Below are 27,532 nucleotides of genomic sequence, written 5' to 3'. Positions count from 1 at the left end.
ATGAGCTCTCACCAGGCCCTTTTAATGTTATCTGTTTGACTTTGGGAAAATATGTCAATATTTGGTAATGTTCTCTCTGTTTTCTTATTCTCTTTCTAGAACTCACATTATTCAGGTGTGTGATCCTATGCATTAACCCTTCAATTTTATTATTTCTTTCAGATTTTCATTTGTGTTATTTTTCTTTCTTCTCATGGTTTTCTTGGGAACTTCTCACTCTTTGAAAGTCCTGATGCCTAGAATCTAATCTTGTTTCATTCATGCAATCAATATCTATTTGGATATTAACTATTGGATTTTAAAATATTCTCTGTGATTTTCTCTGTTTTTCTCTTAAGTTTTTTCTTTCTTTCCTGTTTGCATATTGGTCTCTAACTTTCATGTTAAATCCTTGCCTCCAAGTCTGGTGATTCTGAGGTATCCATTTACATTTGAGTTAGATGCTAAAAATCTGATTGTGTGTGGGTAGAGCTGATACACTAGTAGCCCTCACAGAAAGGTTATTGGGTGGGGACCTTTTGGGTATGTTCACAATGGATATCTCATCTCAAAATGTCTCATCTCTTGCCTTAGTTTCTTCAGAAGAACTCTCCTTTCCCTTTAACATGATTCTTGAAAATAAACATTGACGTTTATAAATATTTTATTGCTGTTGTTGTTTAAATGTTATTACCATACTTGAAGCTAGCAGGCCTTTAAAAGTTGAGTTTTGAAATCTGGATACAAGACATCCCAAATGGAAAACTGGGAAAGGAAATTTATAATTCGTCAAAACCTTCATGAGAGAAAGTTTTAACACAAAAGTGCTGTTCATAAGGTGGTAACAGCTGGATTCCCACATGAGATAACTGGTTGGCTTTGCTTTTCATGGTTTTCTCATTTGATTCATGGGAGCTAATGTGAAGCAATGCTGATGAGATTCTTAAAATAACTGAAATGTAGGGACCTCCATGGGGCAGGGCCATGTAACTCATGTAACTCATTTAATTGCAAATACGAGTTCTTTCCTAGTGCCTGGGTGTTGGGTATTGTTGGCAGGAGAAAAGCCAAATGAAAAAATCCAGCATCTTTTTCAGACTCTGCAGACCCTGGAAGTCAAGACCACTCAGAGTTCTAATTCCAGTAATTTATTAAATGGAACTGCTCTTATGACCTCAAACAGAGAGTGCTCTGATAGAAAAAAAAAAAAAAAAAAAAAAAAAAAAAAAAAAAATGAACAGTGCACTCACTTCTCACCCCTAACAGCTGGCCTGAGATTGATATCTACCATTTCTGTCTTCACTAAGGTATCAGGTAATGAGAGCTGGTAAAAGATTTGGTGATGTTGGAATAAAAGCCTTCTATAATACTAAGAACTGTCAGAATGTGGAAAAAATTGACCGTGGAACATTGTTGCCAGCAAGAACTTTTTTTGTGGGATGTGGTCAGCCAGTGTATATTAACTCATATCAACACAGTGAAGCATTGCATCGTTGGTCTCTAATAAGGTGATACATCAAATCAGAGATAGATGAAGTGATTTGCACCATTTCCAATGCCAATGAAACAGAGAGGGTGCCTATGGCCATTACTTCAGAGCTGTAAACCATGTGCCTTTTCCCCCAATGGAATATATTGTAAATTGGTCAAGGATTCAAGACAACCATAAGAAAAGCTGAAAAATTTCTTCCTAGATCATTGCTGCACACACACAAGTGTGCTCGCACGGTGCGCGCACATATATGCACACTTACATATTAACAGAGAAGAAACTCAAGGAATAAATAGCACAGGACTTAACAAGTAAACTAATGACTGATTTTGACTATGAGATAATGGAACTTTCTGTAAGGTAGTTGATATTTATAAACAAACTGGACAAATTAAAGATGATTTTAAAATGATTCTCTACAGAAGGATCTATGTCAGAGTTCCTTGCCTGAGTTGCTTTCCTTGAGCCTTTATTTTATAGTTTTTAGATTAGTAACTGAAGCAATTGTCTAAGAGTTAGGTTGAGAAGGGAGAGGAGAAGGGGCAGCTGCTTCCAGGTGAAAACTAATTTAAAAAAGAAAAGGAAGCCTTGGGATTGCTAATTTAAGGAACTGGAAAACTGGGAACTCATTTGAAACAATTTGATTTTTGTGTGACTTTTCAAGAATATGATTATCAGTAATTGATGAACTTTAGCCACAGAAACCCATAAAAACCAATGTTTATTTCTTGAAAACTATCCACTGTGTTGCATCAGCGCTAATTTTTGGAATTAGGGGACCCTTGTCGTCTTTCTGGGCTTATGCCTGAAGTTCTAAGACTTCTAAATTTCATAATCAATAAACTTAAGACAACTGCAGCAAGAAAATATTTGTGTGAGTAAGGGGAGCAGACATAGGGTCACCAACTATTTTTTTTTTTCACAGTAGAGGCTTTAAGCAATACAAAATATGCTATTTTACTATTTCTTTTATTTCATAAGAAGCAATAAGATCACCTCAAAAATAAGGCCACAGTCTCAAAATAAAAGGCAGTCATTTACTTTAAATTAGCTCAAAACAGGTTATGTGTATGTATATTCTTAATGCACGGTCTTTAGGTTTCTGATCTCGGAATGTGCTAGTGAACATTTTTAATGATGCAGCAATCGTTATTGGAAGGTCTGTGAGCCATGGATGCAGACATTGCCTGAAATGTCTAAAGAGCTTACCTGAAAGTCTTCTATTTTGTTCCTGATATAACTAAGCACTAAAGAAAAGCTTAGAAATTACTTTGTTAAATTATTTATCTTAGAGTTAAGGAATGAAGGCTTTGACTTGCTTAGGATAGCTCAGTTTACCAGAGACTGGATGGGGTTTTGTCCAGTTCTCCCATTGAATGCACTTTAAGATGTCGCCTATCACAACTCCTTTTGCCTGATATGCTAACATTTTGGCACAGCTGTGCAGGATGTGTAGGCTCTTAAGGGAGGGATCCTTTAAGTTGAAAGAGTTTCATTACCAAGAAGTATTTATTGGGTACCTAATCAGAGCAAGCCCCAATGGGTAAGGAGGAGACTCTTTACTCAAATTATATATAATGTGATCTGGAAGACAGGTTAAGTACATGAAAATAAACCTAACAATGTGTGATAACATACCATTGAACATGTCATGAGCAGGCACAGACAGTGAGTATCCACAGGGCCTGGTGAGAGTGTACAGCTGCATGTTTCCAAGAAACATTTACAGGAGGCAGGGCTGACCCGTGTAATTTGGCTTTAGGGCCCAGAATTCGCATCTGACTGTCCAAGATAACCAAGAAGTTTGAGCCTGTTAGACCTCTCAAAAAGTTTTGGATGGCGTCATCTTCCATGATTTCGGTTCTTACAAGATGAAGAACTCAGGAATGGGGGCAGAAGGATGAGCAATGAAACATATAACACCTTTTGTTCATTCTCATTAAATACTACAACCTTCACTATTAAATATGCTCTTGACCTTGTGGGACAAGCTCTAGAAGCACATTTCTCATTTGCTGGCCTCTCTCTGGGCTTTCTGCAACATACTGTCGCTCAGACAAGTACTGTTCTTAATGGGTTTATGGGAAAGGCTTGGCCTGCCTTTCCATCTGCACCTTCTGCTGGCTCCCTCTGAAAAGCGCTAGCTTGCCATACGACATTCCCTTGAATTATTTAGATTGGTAAATCTTTCTGCATCTCACATCTTTAGTCCATCTGTTAGCCGGAGCTTTGCCTTTATAGGAAGTGTCCTTTATGCATGCTGGCATCTGTCAGCAGTACACTTTCCTCTTTTATTCATGATCATCTATGGGAGAGGGTGCAAGCTGCAGAAGCACCGCATGCCTGGTATGCATTTCATTTTAATGGAAGATTACATGACTGGGGTGCTGGTTTATTACCTTGCTCCACATGCATCCATTCATCACCTGGCAGCCCCTCACCCAGCCTGTTAGGAGCTGCTGGCCCTCCTGCAGCCTCTTGGTCCCAGCTTTTTGCAGGAAGTCATCTTGATGGGAGAGAGCAAACTGCTCCTTTAAAAAAAGAAGATCATGAGAAAAGAAAAATTATATAATAGAGAATCAAGGCCAGAAAAAAGACAAAAGGTCTTGACCTTATGCTGATACCCAGATGCAGACATGGAATTATTTACACAAAGCACTAGATCCATTAAGGAAAACGTTACTATGAACACCATATCATAGTTGAGTGTGTTCTTTCTGAAAATAGTGATCTAAACTTATACTTTTTTTTCTGTTTTCACTCACAGGATAATAGAATCTTAGAGATGGCTTCTCATTCAATTTTCCTTTTATTGCTGGAATAGGCTTTATAATAATTTAACTTATAATTTAAATGTTCTCTGGTACCAAAATGTTATCATTTTTATGTCAATATAAAAATAATCAATAACCTAAATAAGGCTATCAGATGTCCTCGTTGCAAGCAACGTTCATTGCCTATGCCTCTTTTAGATCAATTAGTACCTGACAATTTTTGCATCACCCCCTTTCACTCACAAAATTGTGCTGGTTTGGATGATAAACTATGGTCACCCTAGAACCAAATCATGGGATGATCACTGTATGTAGGATCATTACTAATACAATTTCAGTGCCCATGTTACTGATTGTGTCTACTTTCCCATTGGTGCCATGTCAGGCTACTTAACTGTGCAAATAATGAGTATAGGTGCCCAGTGAGATACGGGCCAATATCCATATTTGCAAAACATTTTCTCCTTCAATCTAGGATCCTTTTTAGCAGCACATTAATTCATTGATTTAATGAATGTTAAATGAGTGCCTACTATGTATCACACTCTTTTAGACACTAGGGATAAAATGTGAGCAAAAGTCTTTGCTCTTGTGGGGCTTACATTCATTGAAAATGGCTAAAATTATATTCTGATTGAGAGTCAGTTATGGTTTATTGCATAAATTAAATTCATAAAGGATATACAGTGTGTTCTAGGGCTGGGAGAGCACAGATTTTGTTAAGTAGTAAAGTTAAGCAGAGAGAGGAGGATAATAGATCAGAGAGACAATGAGATCTTAGCACCAATTTAGAGACGCTGGAGACATACACACTCTTATTATGTATGAGCCATATCCCTTCTCCCTCTGATACTGCATCTGTTACATCCTAAAAAGAACCAAGAAGGATGAAGGCTGAGGTCCTGACATTTGTTATGGGGACCTATAGAAAAATTGAAAAGTGAAAAGAAGCTACATAGATTACTCCTGTAAGCACAAGTGAGAATTCTCAGATATTTTATTGGAAGAGAACATTGGGGAAAAATCAAATCTAGACTTCTGTGAGATAATCAAGTGAGAACCTGGCATGTTGAGATTTGGAATTACAGTTTACTGATATGTTTTCAATTTTATCTTCCAACTCTTCCATTGAATTTTCTATTTTTACTACTATATTTTTAATTTTCTGAAGCTCTTTCTCTTCTGTGACTTTCCATTTTCAAAATATCCTACTCAAAGTTTATTAGTATAATATAATCTCTTCTCTCTCTGAAGATAGTAACTACAATGGGGTGATGAAAGCTTTCTTCTCTTTGAAATTGTCTTTGTTTCCTGTGAAGTTCTTTTTTCATACTTGTTGATTTTCATACCTGTCTTTAATGTTAGGTGGCTTTTACACATATGGACCTTTGACAGTCCATTTATGGGAGAGTTATTAAAAGGCCCACTGGAAGCTCACTATATGGTGATTAGGCAGGGACCATATACGTTCATTGCAAGTTCCCCCAAATGTCGGTTTCTGTGAGAGTCTTCTCTTTGAAGGTTGCTTTCCTGAGAGTGCTAGCCTCCAAGCTCTTGCCTGGAAAACCTAAGCTGTCTACATTACAAAGGGAAAATGGGTGATAAGACTGGAGAGACTTTTAGTTAGGATTGAATACTTTTACTTAACCTCCTTCCTCCTTAGTCACCAGATCTTTCTCTGATATGCCGGGTATTTCTTTGCCTGGAACCCCTCCGATTCATTTTCCTCAGAGAGTAAAACTGCTTGTTCCTGTTGGGATGAAGAGAAAGTAATCACCTATATGAGAAGAGTGAAAAAGGGCCTTGGGGGATCAAGTGAACTTCAAACAAACTTTCAGTCTTCCCATTTCAGTCCCTTTATATATTCGCCCTCAGAGGTAGGGGGTGCCTCTAATTTCCAAGCCTTTTGAGGGTTCTGAAGCTTGAATTGAGTGGCTTATTTTTGGCCCCTGAACTAAAGGCTTGAGTTTCGATATTTTCGCTCTGCTAAGTGAGTTACAAGCAGTCTATCTGCTTTCTCTTTTCAAACGTATTGCCTTTTATCTAGTACAATGTTCTTCTGTCTTCTTTTGAGTTTATTGATTTATATATTATTTAAAATCATTCCACATAATAATAGTAGAATTTCAGGAGGGGGCAGAGATAAAAGTTTATGATCCATTTTCCAGCTTTAACTGGGGATCCCTTCCTTTCTTTTCCAGGGCAAAGATTTCTGATTACTCTTGCAAGTCTTCGTATAAAAAGGTATCAAGCTCTCTTGCTATGCTAAATGCCTTTTCATAACAAAATCCATTGCTTTCTGGCTTGTTTCAACTCCAATTATTACAATAAATATAAAATATAGGATCCATAGAAGGAAAGATTATTTTATGTTGCCACATAATAAAGTAGCAATAAAGAAATGATGTATTATATTGCCTTGGTACTTAAGATAGTGATAATCTATATGAGATTTCAGCCTCAGAAAGTAGGAAGGTTTGCAAGAAATCATTGACAACAAAAAGACTGTTGCTCCTTTTTTTTTTCTAAGTGAGACCTCATCAAACAAAATTGGTTCAACTTTCTTGGCAGGTTTAATATAGATAAGAGCCCCAACTCTCTCTCACTCTATAAATACTCATTGCATTTGAGCTAGATAATTATGTGGTGGAGAACCCTTGATGTACTGAAGAATCTAGACTAAGAATGTTGTCCTCTTAGCCCTGGGCATCAGAGCTAGCTTCCTGGATATCCAGCCTGGACAGTTGCCTAGTGTCCCGTGCTCAGAAGGACCCAGAGCTTTGTTTAGTGCTCTGCTGGCACTATCTTAAAATTCTTAATATTTTTTAATAAGAAACCACATGTTTTCATTTTGCATTGAGTCCTGCAAATAATGTAGTTTCATCTTATTTATTTGACATATTGTACAAATACCTTGCAAATCAGAGAGTGTCTTTTATGAAGAAAGAGTTGGGCATACTCACAGAAGCAATCAAAGCTTAGAGACTATAAATAACAGGGCAACAAAAGGCACAGTACAGTTTGGATCCACAGTTGCAAACACGTGTATTCAGGTTCCAGGCAGGCAATTTAAATGTAGGAAAAGACTGGTATAATAGAGCAAGGTGAGCTGTGGGCAAACAGTAAACCATGTCCTTTCTAAAGATATTCAAATTCAATTTCATAAACACTGGGTTGTACTGAACAAAATATACAGGTGGGTATACAAGTGGGTCACCAATTTTCGACCCATGATTTGCCACAATCTAGGAGGCAATGGCAAATACATAGTTATTGCCCCAAATACCTGGTCGTTTTAAACAGCTTAAGAGCCAAGTGTTCTCTAAGTCAAACCAGTATGTCAGGTCAGTTCATATTGGTTTTTATTGGCCTTTCAAACATGTAAATGCATATTTTATACCTAGGACATATACTTGGCACTAGATTTTGTGTTGAATCCTCCTGTTTTTCTTTACTTTGAGTGGCCTCACCCTTGTTATTTATGCTGTATTTAATATTTGCTGTAATATCATTAGATAATTGTGGTGAAGGCATCATTCCCTGAGCAGATGGCCTGAACATTTAGGGTAAGCCCCGTAGCACAATGAATGAAAGCACTAAGAACCCGGCAGAAATGGAACAGAGGTGTGTGTGTGTGTGTGTGTGTGCGCTCCCCCAAAATAAAATTCACCAAAACAATCGGCAAAAGGTGGCCCAGTCCTGAGTGTTGCTGCAGGGCCTCCAGAGGGATTAAGACAGTTAAAACTTCAGTGGCTGAACTCTTTCACCTTTAGTTTCTGGGTGTTAGCCAAGCTGCACGCTAACTGATGGAGGTACATTAGTCAGTATACAACTCCTTTCTCAATTTGAAGTTGATTTGTTAGTTTCCTCTCAGCATGTCTAAATATATACATATATAAGAATTAAAATATCTTATCGTGATTCTTGGTCTCTCAAAATAAACGAACAAACAAAAACTTAAGTCTTTATGGCCTTATTGGCTACATGGCATTTGAATGCATAAATATATAAGATGTATAAGGTATAAGTAAAAAAATGAAAGATGTAGATTCAAGCTCTGATTCTATGTGTATTATATAGATTTGCATAAATCCCTTGACTTTGAGCCTCCTTTTCTTATCTGTGAAATGGGATCTTAATGATAACTACCTTTTTGGATCATTGCAAGAATCAGAGAGATAAAGGTCTCTCTGTCACCCAGAAGTTTGAAGGTTTTTATAACTCAGAAGCCTATTCATAGAACACAGAGTGGTAAACCATTTTATATGTGAAGCTTAACGATGACTCTTCTCTCGTGGGATAAGGAGAGTATCTGTCATGAGGCAGGTGGGAAAAGCTACTTCTATCCAGAGAAGTCACTATTGTATAAGAAAGTGTAACTTTCCTAAAATAGAACAACTTTCAAGGAAGGGGAAGACTAGCTACTTTGGTTGGAGACCAAAGATAAAGACAGAAACTGAAATTCATAATCCTTAGCTTGTGAGTTCTCTAAAGGTCAAAGAGCTCAGCTTTAGAGCTACAAGTCATTTCAGTAGAGACTGAATTACTGAAGCAACACAAAGCAGCAATAAGATACTAATATAGACTGGTTTCATCAATTTTTACTTTCCTAAAAATTATCAATGGGTAACTCATAATATCTGAAATGATATTCAGTACTTAGCATATGTTAGACACTGAATTATGAAGAATATTTTACATCTGTATTATCATTTTATCTGCCTGACAATACGTGGGAATTGATATCAGTATCATTATCATTTTGTAGAAAAAAATGAGATTAATAAAAGCTAAGTGTCTTTTGTAAGGTCATCGACAAATAATTTACCTGATTTTACTGTTCCATACCTGACTTATCCCAACTATGAGGTTGTAGTCTTCTTGAAGGCAGAGATTCCAACTTAGTTCTCATTATGGTTCCTGAACTCAACTTAAAATGTAAATAAAAATGAAGCCCACCTTCATGATGTTAGCCAATGAGAAAATAATTTTATGTGCATTAACTTAATCTACACCTATCTGTTCAGAATTCTACTAATTAAATAAGGAAAGATGCATCTGATTTCCCTTGACAGTCACTTCCACTCTATTTTCTTCTGTCTTGCAGCTATGGCCGGAGCTATCTTATCTGTGAATCTGGGTTCGCTTTCTTCTCATTGGTTGCTCGTTTTTATTATTTATTTATTTTTAAATGATTTAATCAGAGGAAGTTGATTTCTTGCAGGAGATCTGTCACGCAGAAGCCAAACGCTTTCGATATTTCATTAGATCCTGATGGTTTTAGATTTAAAGTTGACACCGAAGTCTAATTAAACATTATGCCAGTGCACATATTCTGCAAATTAAGACACAACACATTACAGAGCCCAGTCTGGGATAAGTTAAAAAGGAAGCTGTCAACATGCAGAGGACCCTGTTAAGTGCCTTAAATACATATTTTGAATTTAAAATGCAAATGGGTTGAAGCCTCTTTTCCTTTCAAGTTGGAAAGGAAAATTAAGGGAGGTGGAGAGTTTTACTTTATTTTTTTTTTTTTAACTAATCACTGAGTTTTGACTCTACTTGCAACCACAGTATATTACAGCAGTGTTAGAAATGGCAAGAGGAACTAATATACAGTTAACAATTCACTTCTGGCTCCTCACTAGCTGAATGAAAAGTAGGAAGCAAACCAATTCCATCAATGTTGACAAGTCAACACATGTATTGAAAAAGAAAAAAAAACTTTTCAGATTGAAACAGGCAGGACCCCTGGCACCATTTAGATCTGCACAGCTGTGGGAAAATTTCTGTACCTGACTTCATCAAATTGGGGTGGGCGGAGTGTTGGGAGAAGCCAGAGAGGCTGTGAAATCTGAGGTGATGGACTCCAGAGCTGCTGAGCTCAGAACAGAGCTGAGCATATTAACTGTGACAAACTGGGTTTCAGCAAAGCAGCAAGTAGGTTGGACCACAGGAAAAAGTGATGCAAGAGGTGGATAAATTTGGGATATTCTGTTCTGCTTTCCTGGATCTCATCCCCATCCCAACTCCCACTACTATCAATTATGTTTGAATGGGACAGTAGCCAAATAAGAGGTTGAGATGAGATTCCATCATGCTCCACCTGGGTGTAGTTGCTTCTCTGCATTTAGTATTTCTCAATCCCTTCCGACTTTTCTTTGAAATGTTATTTGTTTTCATCCAGTAATACCAAGTGTTTACTATATTCATGTTCTGGGTAAACAAACATAAATAAAAAAAAAAAAACTCTCTGTTCTGAAAGAGCTTGCGTTTGAGAAGGAAAAGAAGATATAGGCATATACCTTACCGGCTGCCCCTCCAAATGATAAATGCCTCAATGGAGAGTGACACCACCCTTCACCAGGGTGAAGACAAAAATCATGGGAGAGGCAGGTCAAGAAAGAAGGATCTGTGAAGGCCTCACAAAGACAAAATATTTGAGTTGGACCTTTAAATGAAAGTGAGATTTTGACTGCTGGACCTCAACGAGAGGTAAAATATAAACTGAAGTAGTTTGAAAACACTGTTGAAAAGTAAAATCATTAGAAGAATTAAAAAGGGTAACATAAAAGACATGTCATGTTCATTCCACTCAACCAAAAGAAGCACAACTTGATCACTTTCTTTTCCGAGTTGCTTTGATAATAGCTGACTCTAAGCCATTTTAGAACGTCTTTCAAAGGGCTAAAATGGCAGTATTGACTACTTTGAACTTTTAATTACTTTGGTCTTAATAAATGAAACAGAGTTGGGATGTAGGAATCTGATTGAACAACTAATCCAGAAAATTGGATATAGTTGGTTTTATAAAACCTTGTCATTGGATCATTAAATTTGTTTAAATCTTACAGCTTCTTCAGAAAGAACTCCACAAGCTTTGGTCAAAGCTCCGTTTCAATAGTCAGCCCAATTTATTTTGTTTCCGTTAAATTCAGATCCCACCATATGTACAATAATCTGTTAAATAGCTGGAGAGAAAAACACGTTTGCTCACACACTCGCCCACACACTTTGTTCTCTGCTCTTAAGGAAGTTAACATTTTGATGGAGGGAAGAATTTGTGTACATAAAAAACGTATAGAGCAATAATATATTATATAATAAAACACTAGATTAAATACAGTGTGGTGCCAAAATCTATAGTAAAAGACAGGCTCTGTGGGTGGAAGAGATGAAAGCAATCAAAACTAGAAAAGCTTGATTGAAGTTGGCAAAAGTAAATAATTTTTTAAATATATGAACACTACCATCTTAAAGAAGATTTAATAATTTTATCGTGGTATATAGTTTTGAGATCCAAAAGTGCAGTGGCATGGATCTATCAGAAGTTGCAGTTTTGCAAAACTTGTCAGTTTACTTTTTTTTGAGGTTCGTATCTTTGAAAAATATCTTTAACATATTGAACTTTTTAATGTTCTTAAAATGATGCTGAGAAGTTTGTGATTTTTAAATTTATCTTGATTTGAAGGATGAATTAAATTTAATTTACTAAATAACATAATTGTGGAAAAATTGATTGAATGCCAAATGGATTTTGCTAACAATAATAATTAAATGGTAATTGCTTAATAATGTCAAATTATTTTCTGCTGTATATAATTATTAAATACCTACAAAGAGCAATTGAATAGTTTATAGTTTTTTGGCAACTACAATATTGAATAAATTATTTAATAGCATGCAATTGTGTTCTATTCAATGATAAGATAACTGATTGAAAAGTAAAGGATTAATTTAGTCTTCACACTTGGTAAGTAATACTACATGGAATAAAAATCCGTATTAAATAAAGAAAAATAATAAATCATATATTTATGCTTATACATCAATAGATTATGTTAAAATTAATTTATTTTTCATTTCAAAAGTATGCTAGAATGCAAGTTTGTATTTTCAAACATGTTTCTCTAATAAAAAGTTAAAAGATATTACATAAACCCAGCTTTACCCCTTTCTGTGCAGTGAAGCAGGTGCCTTCCCCATTACATAAGGATGCAGAAAAGAAAATGATGTAATGTAACACAAGGCCCTATGTGAGCCTGTAGAACGCTTCTAAGTAATAGGGCTCATAATTAATAATCAATGACAAAGCAAGACAGGTTAAGACACAATCTCCTTAAATATGCTCTGTCAAAAGTGGTATTTCCACGGGTAAATTCTCTCTTTTTCAATGCTTTCTTCACTAACAATACCACCTCGGATAATAGCAGTGTTCACAGAATCATAAACACTACTGTTGGAATGGCTCTTAAAATTCATCCAGTTGCTTCATCTTCCAATGCAGGAATGCACCTCCCGTTGGTGTTGACAATGCACTGCAAGGGAACTCATGAATCTGTACATGTGTGTGGGGTAAGAAGCCTCAGGCAGAATTGAGTGTTTCGTGAACTACCACTGTAGCAAGAATTGCCACAGAATCTTCTCTACTTGGAAGCAGCAAATACTGCTTCCCACATAGTAACTGACAGAAACGTCCTAGAGGAGAGGGTGGAAAAATGGAGGCAGGTGCGGTGGCTCACACCTGTAATCCCAGCACTTTGAGAGGCTGAGGTGGGCAGATCACTTGAGTCAGGAGTTTAAGACCAGCCTGACCAACATGGAGAAACCCCGTCTCTACTAAAAATAGAAAATTAGCTGGGCATGGTGGCACATGCCTGTAATCCCAGCTACTCGGGAGGCTGAAGCAGGAGAATCGCTTGAACCCAGGAGGTGGAGGTTGTGGTGAGCCGAGATCATGCCATTGCACTCCAGCCTGGGCAACAAGAGCATCTCAAAAAAACAAAACAACAACAACAACAAACAACAACAACAACAATAAAAGAAACAAAAAGAAAAGAAAAGAAAAATGGGTGGAGGAAGAAGCAGGAAGTTTTAGAAACGGAATATTGGAAAATAAAAATTCTGTGCTAAGGGAGCACATTCTAATCATATGATGAAAATTAACTCTCTCTAGGTATATATAGGGAGATACATAGATAAATGTGAGATAGAGGTAAGGACTGAATGTTTGAGCCCCCCAAAGTTCCTACTTTGGAGTCCTGCTTCCCAGTGTGATGATGGGAGCCTTTGGTAGGTAATTAGGTTTAGAAGATATCATGGGGATGGAACCCTCATACTGGGATTAGTGCTCTTACAAGAAGAAGAAATAACCAGGGCTCTCTTACCCTCTGCCATGTGAAGTTACAGGAAGAAGATGGCTATATGAAAACCTGGAAGGGTGTCTTCATCAGACACCAGATCTGTCAAATGCCTTGATATTAGACTTCTCAGCCTTCATGCCTGTGAAAAATAAGTGTTTGTTGCTTAACCCACAAAGTCTATGGTATGTCCGTTAGAGCAGCCCAAACTGATAAAAATAGATAGATGGGATGTGACATGGTGAATGGATGAATGGATGGGTGGATCAATGAATCAATCACTATTCCTTAGGATTATTTTATTGATCTTATGGCAAAGCCTCCTCTCTCCCTATGCTTACCTTCACTGTGGCTGCTAAACATGGGTTAAAAAAAAATCACATCTTGTAGGCCTAGAATAAATAAACTTTGCTGTTGGACTCCTGATATCTAAAATTAACATTCTTACTATAAGATTAAATGTTTTCTTGGTAAGACATTCAAATAAAAATGATCTTTCCTAACCAATGCATCTCTACCAGTTCTACTCCCCTGGGCACAGATTATTAAAAGATTATTAACAACTTTTTATCTAGCTTTTTAGAACTGTGTTTTGGGGTGGGATAAGTGAGGCTATAAAAGAAGGTACACCAAATTGACACCAGATGGGGAGTCAATAAACGGTATTCTGGAACTTGATTTTTTTTAACTTGAAACACAGCTTGGGTATGTTTTTATGTGAGGACATACAGATCTACTTACCATTTCATTCTTTTTTATGGTTACATAATATTCTGTTTTATTTGGTGATGTTATTTATTTCACTAATCTGTACATGATGGATGCTTACAATATTTACAGGCTTTCATCATACTGGACGTTGAATTTTAAATCAGTTCAGAACATGGATTAGGAGCCAGCTGGTACAGAGACTATTCATTAAGTAATAGGTCAAACCTAGATGACAATAAACACAAGTCTGGAAAGAAGAGCATCAGTGTTCTTTGGTTTACAATAGATTAAGACAGCAACATAGCTGACTCAATTTATTGCACCATTTAAGATTGATGATGTTAAAGGAAGTTAAAAAATTGGAGTTTGAGGCCAGCCGGACCAACACGGTGAAACCCCATCTCTACTAAAACTACAAAAATTAGCTGGATGTGGTGGTGGGCGCCTGTAGTCCCAGCTACTCAGGAGGCTGAGGCAGGAGAATCTCTAGAACGCGAGGTCGTGCTAAGCTGAGATTATGCCATTGCACCCCAGCCTGGGGGACAGAGTGAGACTCCATCTCAAAAATAAATAAATAAATAAAATAAAAACAAATAAGTAAAAATTGTGTCTCTGTTCTCCATGATAACTGTGATGGTTACTTTTGGTGGTGGTCAGTCTCTGCCCCTTCACCTCCTTCTGGAGGGTGATGATAAATCATATCATGTCACAAACATGCCTATGTGAAGTATTGCCCAGTTTGCCATCATAATGAAAAATTTATATTGAAGATAATTAGGATGAACTTAAATACACAAAATGGACAATGGTATTGGTACCATTCTCTGAAGCTCATCATATACCATTACATAGAGGATGAAATTTAAAAATCACTTCTCATTCCTTGGCTCTACACTTTTAAATTAAGTCCCCATGCCTCATTCCTTTTTAAAATTATTTTTAGAGTTTTATTCTTTTATTATTTGCTACTTTTAAAAAATACTCACCATGGGCCAAGTACTGTGCCAAGAGTAGAAATACAAAGAGGAATATGCTCCAAAGTAGTGTCTCCACATCACTTAAAAACAATATTTTAAAAGGGCATACTGTTATTTTCTTTGCCTTCATGCACAGTTGAATCTGAATGCTTTCAGATTGTCCCACTTCACACTTTCCAGTTATGTTCTGATCTCCTGGGTTCCAGTTTCAAGAAGTGGCAGGTAGATGAGTGCAGCTGCATCTTAAGGAAAGGAGGAACCAGAGTGAGATGGAGAGGACCTCAGCTAATGAATCTGAACTTTATAAGCGCAAAAGGTTTTAACAAGGCAATGATAAAACCAGTGACTTAGGAAAAGAATGGGCAGTAGGGTAGACCAAAGAAAGAATTCTATTAAAGAGTGAAAAATACATGATGGAGGGCCTGAAATAAGAAGATTGAGAGTAAGAAAGGGGCAGTAATTGTAGAGGTATCACGGAATAACAATCAGAAACACATAGGAGCAACTGAGTACAGGAGTGAGGGAAAAGGGCATACCGATTTTTTCAAAAGCCCATTCTTCTTTTGCGTCTAGTGGAGAGAGGGTGTTCTTTATCTGTGATTGTGTCACTATTACCAGAGAGCTTGGTGCTATGTGTGTCCCTGTAAAATCCCCCAGCTTCCATTAAACAAAGTGCTCTTCTTAAATGTCTTCCTTGTAAGACCTGGCTGCCCTACCCCAAGCCATTAGTGGGAACAGAACATTAATAAGGAGGGACTGTGGTATCTCTAAGAGAGGTTGACCTCCTTCAGCGGAAGCAGGGCACCCATTATAGTGTAATGATAAATCACAAGCTTTTCCCTTCCATTATTTTCCCAGAAGACTCTTCTCTGAATGCATAAACATACTGGAGGGAAGAAGAAAAAAATCAAGCAACAGATGAACAGAAAGGTAAAAAAGAAAGAGAGGAACAGGCAGACAACAGACCCCCAAAGGGATTTTAAAAAATAAATGCACCATATACATCCACATATTTGCATATAGTGAAACTTTAACATAACCTCATAAGGAAAAGGCTCCATTAAAAAAAATGTCTAAATGAAGTATAAGATACAAGAGAACCATAAATACAAGTGCCATCTCTAGGAATGTTTCTCTGTATTTAATATTATGATGCTTTTCTTTTTACTGCTGAAAATTCAAAGGCAAACTAAACCAAGGGGCAGGGGAGAGTATAAATAATGAATAAATTTGTAAGTGAGATTATTATTTACTTTGCTTAGTCAGGCTTTTTGCTGTATCCATGATTTCCTCGTGTTTAATATAAATAGGTTTTCTAGGGAAAAGATTTGCTGGATTCTTTTCTCTTGACACATAAATTAAGAACCAATATGAGGAAGGTGTTGACAAATCTTGCAGGCTACTCACTGATATCTAGGAGACACCTCATTAACTGTTGCCAAAGATCTGCTCTTATATTAGCCACAGCATTGTTGCTGTCAGATGACTTTTGCCTCTAGAATCTAGGATAGACCAGCCAAACACAAAAATGACATTTAGAGCCCTTGGAAGATGGCTTCTTCTTCAGTGGCAACAGGATTAATGTGAAAGCATGCTAGGAATGACTAAGGCAGGTCCCAAGGAAGTTGATCTGAGCGTTGTGTTTTTATAGCTTGTCTATGTAGATCAGTGAGCTCATCATGAGTGCGTGGATTAGTTGGACTGCCTCCACCCAGCTCAGGACATTTGACTCCATCTTTGACTTCTACTTCTACTCTGTCTCAGACACCAGGAGCTTTTTGTTTAGACAAAATCTCTCCAAATTTCAAATCTTGTCTTCTGTCAATGACCTTTTTCATGGCTTTCCTCGAGTTTGTCACTTTATATCTTTTCCCTTCCAGCTATACCTGGTATAAATCTTATAATCCAGATCTAATCCAGTGAAAATGGGTTTTTGTGTGGCAACTAAATAGAGCCAACTTCAATCTACTTTCTAAGGGATGCATTTGGATAAATGCAGGATTGTTGGACATTAAGGGCACTGAGATCAAAGGAATTCTCGCTGTTCCTAGCTCTTTGTATTTCTGGATGCACCTTTCTCTATTTAATCTTCTAGGAGACATTTGGATATATGGCAGTTGCATCCTTACCACCCTTGTCCCATCTAACAAGCTTGTATTTGATTTAGAGATCCGAATCCAAACAGTTCTGGAGAGGCTGACTGGACCTCTGGCTGTGGAAATGAACTACGTGACCTAGTCTAAGCCAGTCAATACATTCCACCACTCTGATTCCTCACATCCTGGCTTGAGTAATACTTTTAGAAATAGATATGTGACTTAAGCTTGTCCAGTCAGAATGAATTTCAAAATTTACTCTAGGGATGGTGGGACAAAGGTATCTTCTCTCTTCTAAGGCAGGTGTGAATGAGGAAGCATCTAGCTGTTGGAATTGTAGCAGCTCTCTTGGAGCCACGACGTCGGGCTTAGAATGCAGCCCCCAGCAGGTAAAGTAGAGCAAAGAAATGGGAAGTAAATGGGCCTTAGGATAACACTGGGACTCCATATCAAGCTCTCTTTTAGCTAACCCTATTTCCAGAAATTTCATTTATATGAGGCCTTATATTAAGTTGGAGTCAGGATTTCTGTTACTCACAATCAAATGTGTTGTTAAGTAATTTGCTTGTGAAGGGTATCCCTGGCTTCAATATGAGTTTTGGTCAAGATCCTTTATAAACCTGATGTATAATTTGTCAATAGTAAATGCATTTCCAATGTGTTTTACCTTCAAGCAAAAAGGAACTGACATGGTGAAGTGCATAGTCCAATATTATTGGCCTATTTCTTTTTTTCTGTTGGGCATCTAGTTAACTTTAAAATTCTTTCTCCAATATATCAGGTGCATCTTATTTCCATTATATCAAACTTTTACAATTTCATCCAAAGATTGTTTTCCATGTCCTCCCTTCTACTCTTTTCTTCATGATTGTTTTTCATTTTTCTTTTGATTCCATAGCTCTTTTTATGACAGATATCCCCCCTTCATTTTAGTAAGAATTGCAGTTAGCACCACTTACATGGCAAAGGACCAGATCATCTTTGGCTTGAGCTGAGAAATATGTCCTCCCAGACTATTGATTTATGCCTCAGATTTTTCAAATATTTTCTAATAGTGCTTTCCATCAATAGCTACTTTATATGTACAAAGTATTCATTGCTTTTTAATAACCAAGACTGCTTTTCCTTAGCTTTGTTGTTAACATCTATTTTTTTGACCGTACGTCCGTTCAGTAAGTCAGTCATTTTTAAGCCATCATAATTTTCATTCCTTTTCTGATTTATTAGCAGACTACTCTCTCTCTAGTAGGCCTTTCTTTCTTAATATATCTGTGAAAGGCTCTTTGACCTCAGCTGTCCTGAATGTTTTACTGTGCTTGCTGGCCACAGCTTTTGCAATGGGTGCAGTTTTATGAATCTCAAGATGGGCTTTGCTTTTAAAATCTGCCCTTTTAGTTCATTTAAATAAAATGTCTCCAGCTGTGTTTATACTATAAAACCATTTGTAACCATCTCCTCCACTTTGGCCCCAAACATTTTTTATTCACAGACTTTTAGATTGCAGCCACAATAGCTCATGCTTTTGTGCTTTGTTATGAATCTATAATAGTGCTATTTCCAAGAATTATCAGTCACTACTACCATTTCTGGGTTTGCCCTTGGAGTCTGAGCCCTGAGATCAAAACATTCACCTTACAAGCAGCATCTCTGCCCAGAGACCCAGACAGTGTTCCCCACCACCAATTTTCAGAAGCTCATGATGTCCGATGAGTAACTCACTTAGTCTGCATGGGATGGGGAGGCTGACATTACAAGAGGCCCTTATGACCAGTGGAAGTCCTTCTGGCTAATTATGGGGCAAGAGATTTTAGCCCACATGAGCTAAAAAGAAAAGATAATCATGCTGATTTTCAAAAATTATGTTTTCACCATGGCAAAGGCACAAAATAACAGAATCCCTTCAGAGATAAATTATGAACCCCTTATTTTCTCTTTTCCCCATAATTTTGCTGTATCTCTCATTTTGTTTTTCTATTATGTTGCCATTTGAGTATTCCTTCAAGTTCACAAGCAGATATAGAGTACTGATTTGAATACTCTCCTTTCCCCTGCAACATTGGTCCCATACAAACATAATTTGTGTGGCACTGCTGTGGTTGGGCTGGATTTTACTTTGCAGTAAGAAATGTTGCCAGTTCTGGTAATTATTCTCTGACTGTGATAGAGCATTAATGTGTTATTACAGGTAGCACTATACTACAGGTTATCAAATATCAATAAGGAACATTAGTCAGACTTAGTCAAGGAGACAGGGAGAATTAGGAATGTGCACTTTAGTGCCCAGTAATGCAAGGTTTCCTACCCTGGGTAGCCCAAACTAGAAAATAATAATGATAATAGGTTGATTCTAAGCCAAGTCCTTAAGAGAAATTGGAAAATCAAGCTGAGAAGACAAAAACCACTAACACCAAGTTCAGAAAGAAAAAAGGATTTTACCTTGGAAATAGAGCCAAAAATAAACCAAGCAAAAGGAGGGTAAAGGAGGTGTTAATGGATCATTAAAAATGGGATTGCCCTTAGGGCAATAAGTGGAATCATATATGTGATACTAAATACCATAACATTAAATAAATCTTATAAAGTTAAAGTGTTCTGATTATTGAGTAATAGAAAGAATGGCTTACAAATGCCTTGTTTAAAATATAGTCTACCCTCCTTACTGGTGGGGTCCACATTTGTGGATTCAACAACAAACTGCTGGTCAAAAATATTGAAAAAAATAATAGCATCTGTACGGAACACGTATAGTTTTTTTCTTTTTATTATTCCCTAAACAGTACTGTATAACAAGTGTTTACTTAACATTTTCATTATATTATTATATGTAATCTAGAGATTATACAAAGTATATTGGAGGATGAACATATATTAAATGTAAATACTGCACCATTTTATATCAGAGATTTGAGCATCTGTGGAGTTTGGTATCTGTGGAAGGTCCTGGAACCAATTCCCCACAAATATCAAGGGATGACAGGAGTTTAGGCATTGGGATGCTTCAATTAGTTTTACAGAAATCTAGATGTAGCCATTGCTCTGGGTGATAGTTTATCTGGGGGCTGACATTATTTAAATTACTATTTTTCATTTAAATATTTCCTGAAATATGTACTAGCCTTTTTGGTTCATTGTTCTAATTTCTTGTAAAAGTAACAGAGCATGTGCTACCTGTGTGGCAGATTTTAGAGGCAGATTTGCCTCCATAGCAGTTATTGATTATATTAGGCAATGTTTAACTTTTCTGTGACAAAAGACAGAAAAATAGCATAATTGTGTTTGAATTTTATCATTCATCATTAACTACATGTTGATTTTGCAAAATGTCCCTTAACCATAAATATGATTTCATGCCTATTTGTGTTTTAGAAGCATGATCATTAGGGCCTGCAGTTCTTAAACGATTCAGTGTTCTCTGTAACATGCAGTGTCTTCTCTTTCCTTCATTAATAGATCTAGTGTTCTCAGCTACATTGGAGAGAATCCAGCGAGTCTGTTCATAGTTAACAGAAAAAAATAAGTAAATTGGCGGACTGTGGTGGCTCACACCTGTAATCCCAGCACTTCTGGAGGCCGAGGCAGGCAGATCACTTGAGGTCAGAAGTTCGAGACCAGCCTGGTCAACATGGTGAAACCCTATCTCTACTAAAAAGTACAAAAATTATCTGAGTGTAGTGGTGTGCACCTGTAGTTCCAGCTACACAAGAGGCTGAGGCAGGAGAATTGCTTGAACTCTGAAGGTGGAGGTTGCAGTGAGCTGAGACCAGGCCACAGCACTCCAACTTGGGCGACAGAGCTAGACTCTGTCTCAAAATAAATACATAAATAAATAAAAATAAAATAAACATAAATGAATAAAGAAATCAGTTATTATCTATTTTACTCTACTTTAGTTAGAAAGTTCCAACTGAAGTTAACAGTGAGTTACTTACATTTTAGAGCTCATGGGGATTTCAGAAATATAAATTTAATATTTAAGAATAATAATTATAATTTAAAAGCAAGTGATGTACTTAATGAAATATGACATTGTGTGTCGGATCTTGAAAAAAAATAGCACATTAGTGAAGAAACTGGTGAAATGAGCAAAGTCCATAATTTAGTCACTAACAATGTGCCCAATTCATTTTCCTAGTTTTGAGATGTTAACGTTGGGGGAATCGAGTAAAGCGTATCTAGGAACTCTTTGTAAAATCTTTAAAAGTTTTCTGTAAATCTAAAATTATTAAAAACTCAAAAGTTCATTTAAACTTTTAAATGAGTCAGTCCAAACCAGAGGACAAATTGTGATGCCTGCCATCACTGTGTTTTATTCTTCTTTGGCAATGTTCTTCCCCTGTATTTAAATGATTGAGTTTGTTTCTCTCATTTTCCAAAGGCAGAAATTAATGATTAAAAAAGTAGACAGTTCTGTGTATATCAATAATATATATGCACTGGAGATACTTATATTAAAGCAAAGATCAAACAAAACAAAACAAATCAACAAGCAAAAGCAGCAACAGATTAGAAAAGTAAAGGTTAGCTTTCCTTCCTCCCTTCTATTTAAACCAAGTTCTCTAAAACTACAAAGACCTTGGCTCTTGAGTGGGGTGAGGATTCATACAAACAGTTTGCCAGGATCCCTTACGCACGTGACTGAGAACACTCTACAAGTTTTTCTCTATGTGGCAACTGCAGATGCTGTTTGGACACTAGGCCGCACACCCAGTTCTCTGGACAGCTCAGATTACGTGGTAAGAACAAGCCTCAGTAGAATTCTGATTTGACCCCCACCCTAAAGACTTGGATAATGGTGGCTGCTCCATAAATGTTGTTGAATGAATAAATTAGATTAAGCAGTGGGTTGGTAGTGGTAGCAGAGTCCAAAGAGCTCTGCTGCCCTGGTCTGCAGATGCTCTATTCCTGACCCAGGCCTAATGCCCAAGCAATGTCCAATGCCTACAGTGCTAAAACTCACTGTTGGATGTGGGTGTGTACTAGGAACTAAATTTGCTTTGCCCTTGAACTGCCCATGGCAAATCTTGTTCGGAGGTAATAATCATACTCTGGAATCAGAATGGAATAATGTTTCAAGGAGCTTTATTCTTGTCTTCAATTGGAGAAGGCCAGTTGACTGTTGGAAGTTTGATTTGGCATGAACAAGACAGCTTTATGCATACGTGCATGTGATGAAGGGTAGTGACAACCTACATCATTTTCGGGGGAAATTCTTTTGGAACATACAACTGTCAAAGAGTGTGTGGACCAGTCCTCTGACATCTTTGCAGTTAAAAAAGCTACTGAAGAAAATAATTCTGAAACAATTTATAATCATTTCTGGCACTGCCATTACTTTCTAAACAGCTTGTACTTTGAAGTTAGTTTTCTTTTAAATGGCCAACGGCAGAATCTCTGACTATTTGTACAAGGACAAAAAGAAAAGAATCCAATGACTGAGTGTATAGAATGCATTTCAGATTCCCAGTTGAAGCAATCATCACTGGCCATTTGCTAAGTATCTACACTTTTCCTCTTGGCCTTCATAGGTAATAGTTATTGCTACAATATGTTTAATAACAAGAAAAAAAGATTTCAAAGTTTTACCATTCATTGTGGGTCTATTATCTACCCACAAATGAAGAAGGGCATCTATTGCTTGAAAAGATTTCAAAGGTGTAGAACTCCCCTCTCCAATAATCTAATTCCATAATTAGAAACTCATTCCTTTTGGCCTAAAGCATTCTAGTCTGTTAAAATGCAATTGCCCCTGAGAGAAGTAGCATATTAAGCTTTAGAAGCCCATTAGTGTAGATCAGTGTAACAGACCTTTCTTGGAGGGTCTGGGGAGAAGAGTAAAAGATCTGGAGAAAGAAAATGCAAGGAAGTAGACTCTCCTACATGCATTTAACATGTTTTCACATTTAATCTTCACATGGTCTCGGCTTCCATTTTCAGACGGGGAAATAGAAACTCACCAACATTAGGCAAAGTGCTCAAGAACATCCAAGTGGTAACCAAAGAATCTGGGGTTTAATTTTGGTGCAGTTGACTTCTAACCCCAGGTTCTTCCTGTTAGAGGAAGTTTAGAACACAGAGTTGCAAGTCAGGGTAGGGAAGAGCAGAGTTCTACTCAGAATGCAATGGGGAGGGACAGGTAGAAAAAAACAGGAGTGGTCATTTGTTTTTTTTGTTTGTTTATTTGTTTGTTTGTTTGTTTTTTTGAGACGGAGTCTCACTCTGTCGCCCAGGCTGGAGTGCAGTGGCCGGATCTCAGCTCACTGCAAGCTCCGCCTCCTGGGTTTACCGCCATTCTCCTGCCTCAGCCTCCGAGTAGCTGGGACTACAGGCGCCCGCCACCTCGCCCGGCTAGTTTTTTGTATTTTTTAGTAGAGACGGGGTTTCACAGTGTTAGCCAGGATGGTCTCGATCTCCTGACCTCGTGATCCGCCCGCCTCGGCCTCCCAAAGTGCTGGGATTACAGGCTTGAGCCACCGCGCCCGGCAGGAGTGGTCATTTGTAAACTGTGTGGTTGCTAAATCCCAAAACCCTTACAAGGTTTAATCCAATAAAATCTTTTCTTTATTTTTTAAAGATTTTTGCCAAACCTATATGAAGGCAGATTAATTTAGTGGTTTCATTCAGGAGTTCTGGAGTCAGAGAAAGATCTGGATTGCCATACGTTCTTTGCTTACTAAATGTGTGGCTTGGAAACCATATTTTTTCCCTTGGTCCCATATTTGTAAAGTACAAATATTAATTGAACCTTCTTCATAGAATTATTGTGATTGTTAAATAAAATACTGCATGTAAAATGCTTAACATTTTGATTGAGACAGAATAAAATGCCCAATGTTTGCTGTTATTATTTCTGCAGGGAAAAACAAGGGGGTGGTATCCTGGAAGACAGATCCTTCCAATCTTTCTTGGAGAAGGAAGAGCCCCAGTCTCTTGACTTTGTGACAATGAGACTTGATTTATAGTGATATTTGAAACTTCCTTTAGGGTGTGTGTGCGTGTGTGTGTGTGTGTGTGTGTCTGTGTGTGTGTGTGTTTTCCTTTCCATATGGGGCTTCTCATCAGCTCATTACAGTTCTGGCACCTTCCTGTCTCTGAATATGGAGCAGAAAACACTTTAAATGCAGTTTTCTCTGAGAGGAGAGAGAAAGGGAGACAGGAAGAGAAGAGGTGTCTGAAACCGCTGAAGGATCTGGAAGCAGGTTTATGTTAACTCATATCTTTTCTTTAAGGATGGTCAAATGTTTCTGATTGCCCTTTGCTATTCCACACTTGTGTGTCTGTTGGGGTTATGAATGGGAAGAGTCAGTAAATGAGAAACAGTAAACAGGAAGTTTTCCAAAAGATACTAGGATCATTAATTCCTATGTGAAAAACTGGAGTTAAAAGGCACAGGGAAGGGGAACCCTTCCCTGTCATTCAGAAAACTCATCTGGCTACAGTGGAACATGATATCCAGTCAGAAATATTGTTCTTCTAAAAGCTGCAGTTTTATGTAGATGGAAACAAGGGAGAAGGAATAGAATCAGGCTGTGGACTTAAATATTGCCACAAAAAATGGAGTGGGTTGGAGGTGGTCAGGAAGAGGAGGGGAGGGGAAAATGGGTTGAAATACAAAACAAAACAAAGCTGAAAGACCCAGGAGAGTCCCAACCTCTTAGCTTGCAATAAGTCAGCTTTTATTAGCTTGGCTTTTGAGTATTAAGCACTCAGTTCATCTCCATTGATTTGTAATGAGGCTGGGAGGCTCACAAAGCCTTAATCAAGCCTGGATCCCTTTAAAATGAACTCTTCTGCGAAGAGAGCTGGCAGATAGCATCTGTGGAGGAGCTATGTTGGAGAGAGCTCACTGTCCCCATTGTGAGGCTTACACTGGGCAAGAGAATGGGGTAGGGGCTTCATTAGTCTGATAAAAACAGACAGGCCAACTTTTCATTAGAGGGATGCACAAATCCACTTTACTTGGCTTTCCTCCTTTACATTATAAAAGCATTATCAGGCCCAAGCTTATGGGACTCATTATTCCATACAAACACCAGGCTTGGAGGTGGGGAGGTGCAATGTGTGCTGAGCCATCCATCCTGGAGTGGGATTGAGGACCTCTGCTAGTTTTTCAAAGCAAAAACACTGCATTAAACACAGGCCAAGTTTCCCATCTTCATGAAATTAAGATCCACAAGATAATCTTCTACTATCTTTTTCTACTGTCAGACAAGAGAAAGTAGTAGAACTTTTGACCTTTTGCAATAAGGGGCAATTTCTTCTAAAGTTTATGCATCAGGGTTCTGGGTTATAGAGAAATTCTACTGCTGATGCTTCCCATGATCTCTGCCCTACTAAAATGATTTTAAGTAAATTAAATAACTCAGACTGCTGTTGTTATTTATCTTTGTTCTTGCTTTATGTCTCATTGTGACATCATGCAAGATATTTATAAAATTTTACAGTAGATTTTAATTAGATTTGGGGTGTGGAGGCATTGATATTGAGGCTTGGATCAAGATTCCTAATTTAACTTTTGCAGCACTTTTTCAACCTTGGACTTTGCCTTCTGCTACCCCTAACTCTTTGTCTTACTCACTTTCTATACTCTGAAATCTTCGCCATCCACTAACCTGAAGAATTTACACCTAAATTCTAAAATATGATCTTGTCAGCAAATTAAAATTCCTGAGTCTATTTTCCCCACCCTTCTTTATGTGGAATGAGGGATCATGTTTAACACTACATTTTGTCAGGTAACCCCATTGTCTATTACATGACATTACTGTTTGATATTATCTTTAGACTAATAATAGTAATGAGTAATACATGCATCAACAGTATAATGTGTCCCATGTTCTGCAAGATAAGTTTATTCAAAATAAAAAATACTTAAATTACCTTCATAAACTGCAAAAATGAAAGTACTTTTTAATTTGCTTTTTAAAAGTTCTATGGAAACCTTCAAGATGTCTGATCCAGCCATGGAAAACATAAATGTTGGCTGTACACTTGCTCCAGATTAAACAAATAACTTCCTTTCTAAACCAACATTTGTAGCTTCATGAGAAAAAAAAAATAGGTTGGACCTGGACAAAGCTGGCATCAACACAGAGAACCAGGGATTCATTGCATTCCCTGCCACACCTGAGGCAAAAGCCTGACTTGGCCTGGGGCTTCCTGATGTCATTGTCCATTTATCTATGTACTTTCGGCCAATCACTCAGTACTGATGAAGTCTGCCCAAAATGGCAAGACCCTGGACATGCTTTTGTGAATTTTAATTTTGCCACAGAACTAGGCATCAGCATTTCACCTGACATGTTGGCAGAAATACTCTTTATCTGGTGCCTGAGGACCTGACCTACATGGACTGGAGCTTAACATGGTGTCACGTGCTGGAGTCATGTAATCAACTCTTGTTGGCATCAATCCCAACATTAATGATGGTGATGAAGCCAGTGAAGCAACTTGACATTCCTCTCTTTCCCTTTGTATATTTAAGTTCTGACTCAAAGATGACAGAGGCTGAAGAACTAAAATCTCAACTGTTTCTACTGGCAGAGATAAGGTGATTCAGCACGTAGGGGTACAAGTATCCAACAGGCAACTCTTTGACTTAAGGTGTTTTCCTGGGGTAGACAATGAGATCAGTCAGGTCCAGAAATACCAAATGTGAGGGGCTCTCCCAACTGTGACATGACAAGAAAGGAAATAGACATTATGCTTTTCTTCAGGAGCATCTGAGTTCACTAGACAAAGGCCTGATTTTACTTCTAAGAGTGCAGAATTTGGGGCACTGTCAGGTATATATAGATAATAGAATGGTTGATGAAAGAATTCAACTATTTTTCTAGCTTGTGTAAATATCTGTGAAAGCCTATTAGTTTCTGCTTTCTGAATCTTGACTGAGACAAGGGTTACCAATGTTTATATCCAAAGAAGAGGATAAAACCCTGACCCTTTCTTTAACTTTGTCTTAGCTGGGATTGCCATACATTATTATTGCAAATACAGAGATGCTATTCAGGCCTAAACTTGTCCTGAATCAGTGGGAATTTAGGGGTTTTGTATCATCTGCTTGAGACCACACCACAGCACAAGTCTACTGGAGACAATCTATTTGATCGGAATGTTAATTTTCTTCTTTCATTCAATTAAGGGTTAAATTATTTCTCTTTTAGATAACCGGCACTAAAAGGCCTGAGTTATTTTGTTCCTTTTAGTGATAAATCTAATTGGGTCTCAGTCCTAAAAACAACCTCTGGTTTGGCACTTATCCCGAGAGAGATGGAGTGTGGTGTGGAGGTCAAGCAAAGGGTGATAAATTGAGGAATTATGGATCATACCTTCAGCTCTGTTACTTTAATTGCTTTTAGCATCATTG

The sequence above is a fragment of the Rhinopithecus roxellana genome, chromosome 8 (assembly GCF_007565055.1).
Source record: "Rhinopithecus roxellana isolate Shanxi Qingling chromosome 8, ASM756505v1, whole genome shotgun sequence".
NCBI classification, from domain to species: Eukaryota; Metazoa; Chordata; class Mammalia; order Primates; family Cercopithecidae; genus Rhinopithecus; species Rhinopithecus roxellana.
The sequence above is the reverse complement of the archived record's forward strand: the minus strand, read 5'-3'. Positions refer to the sequence as shown.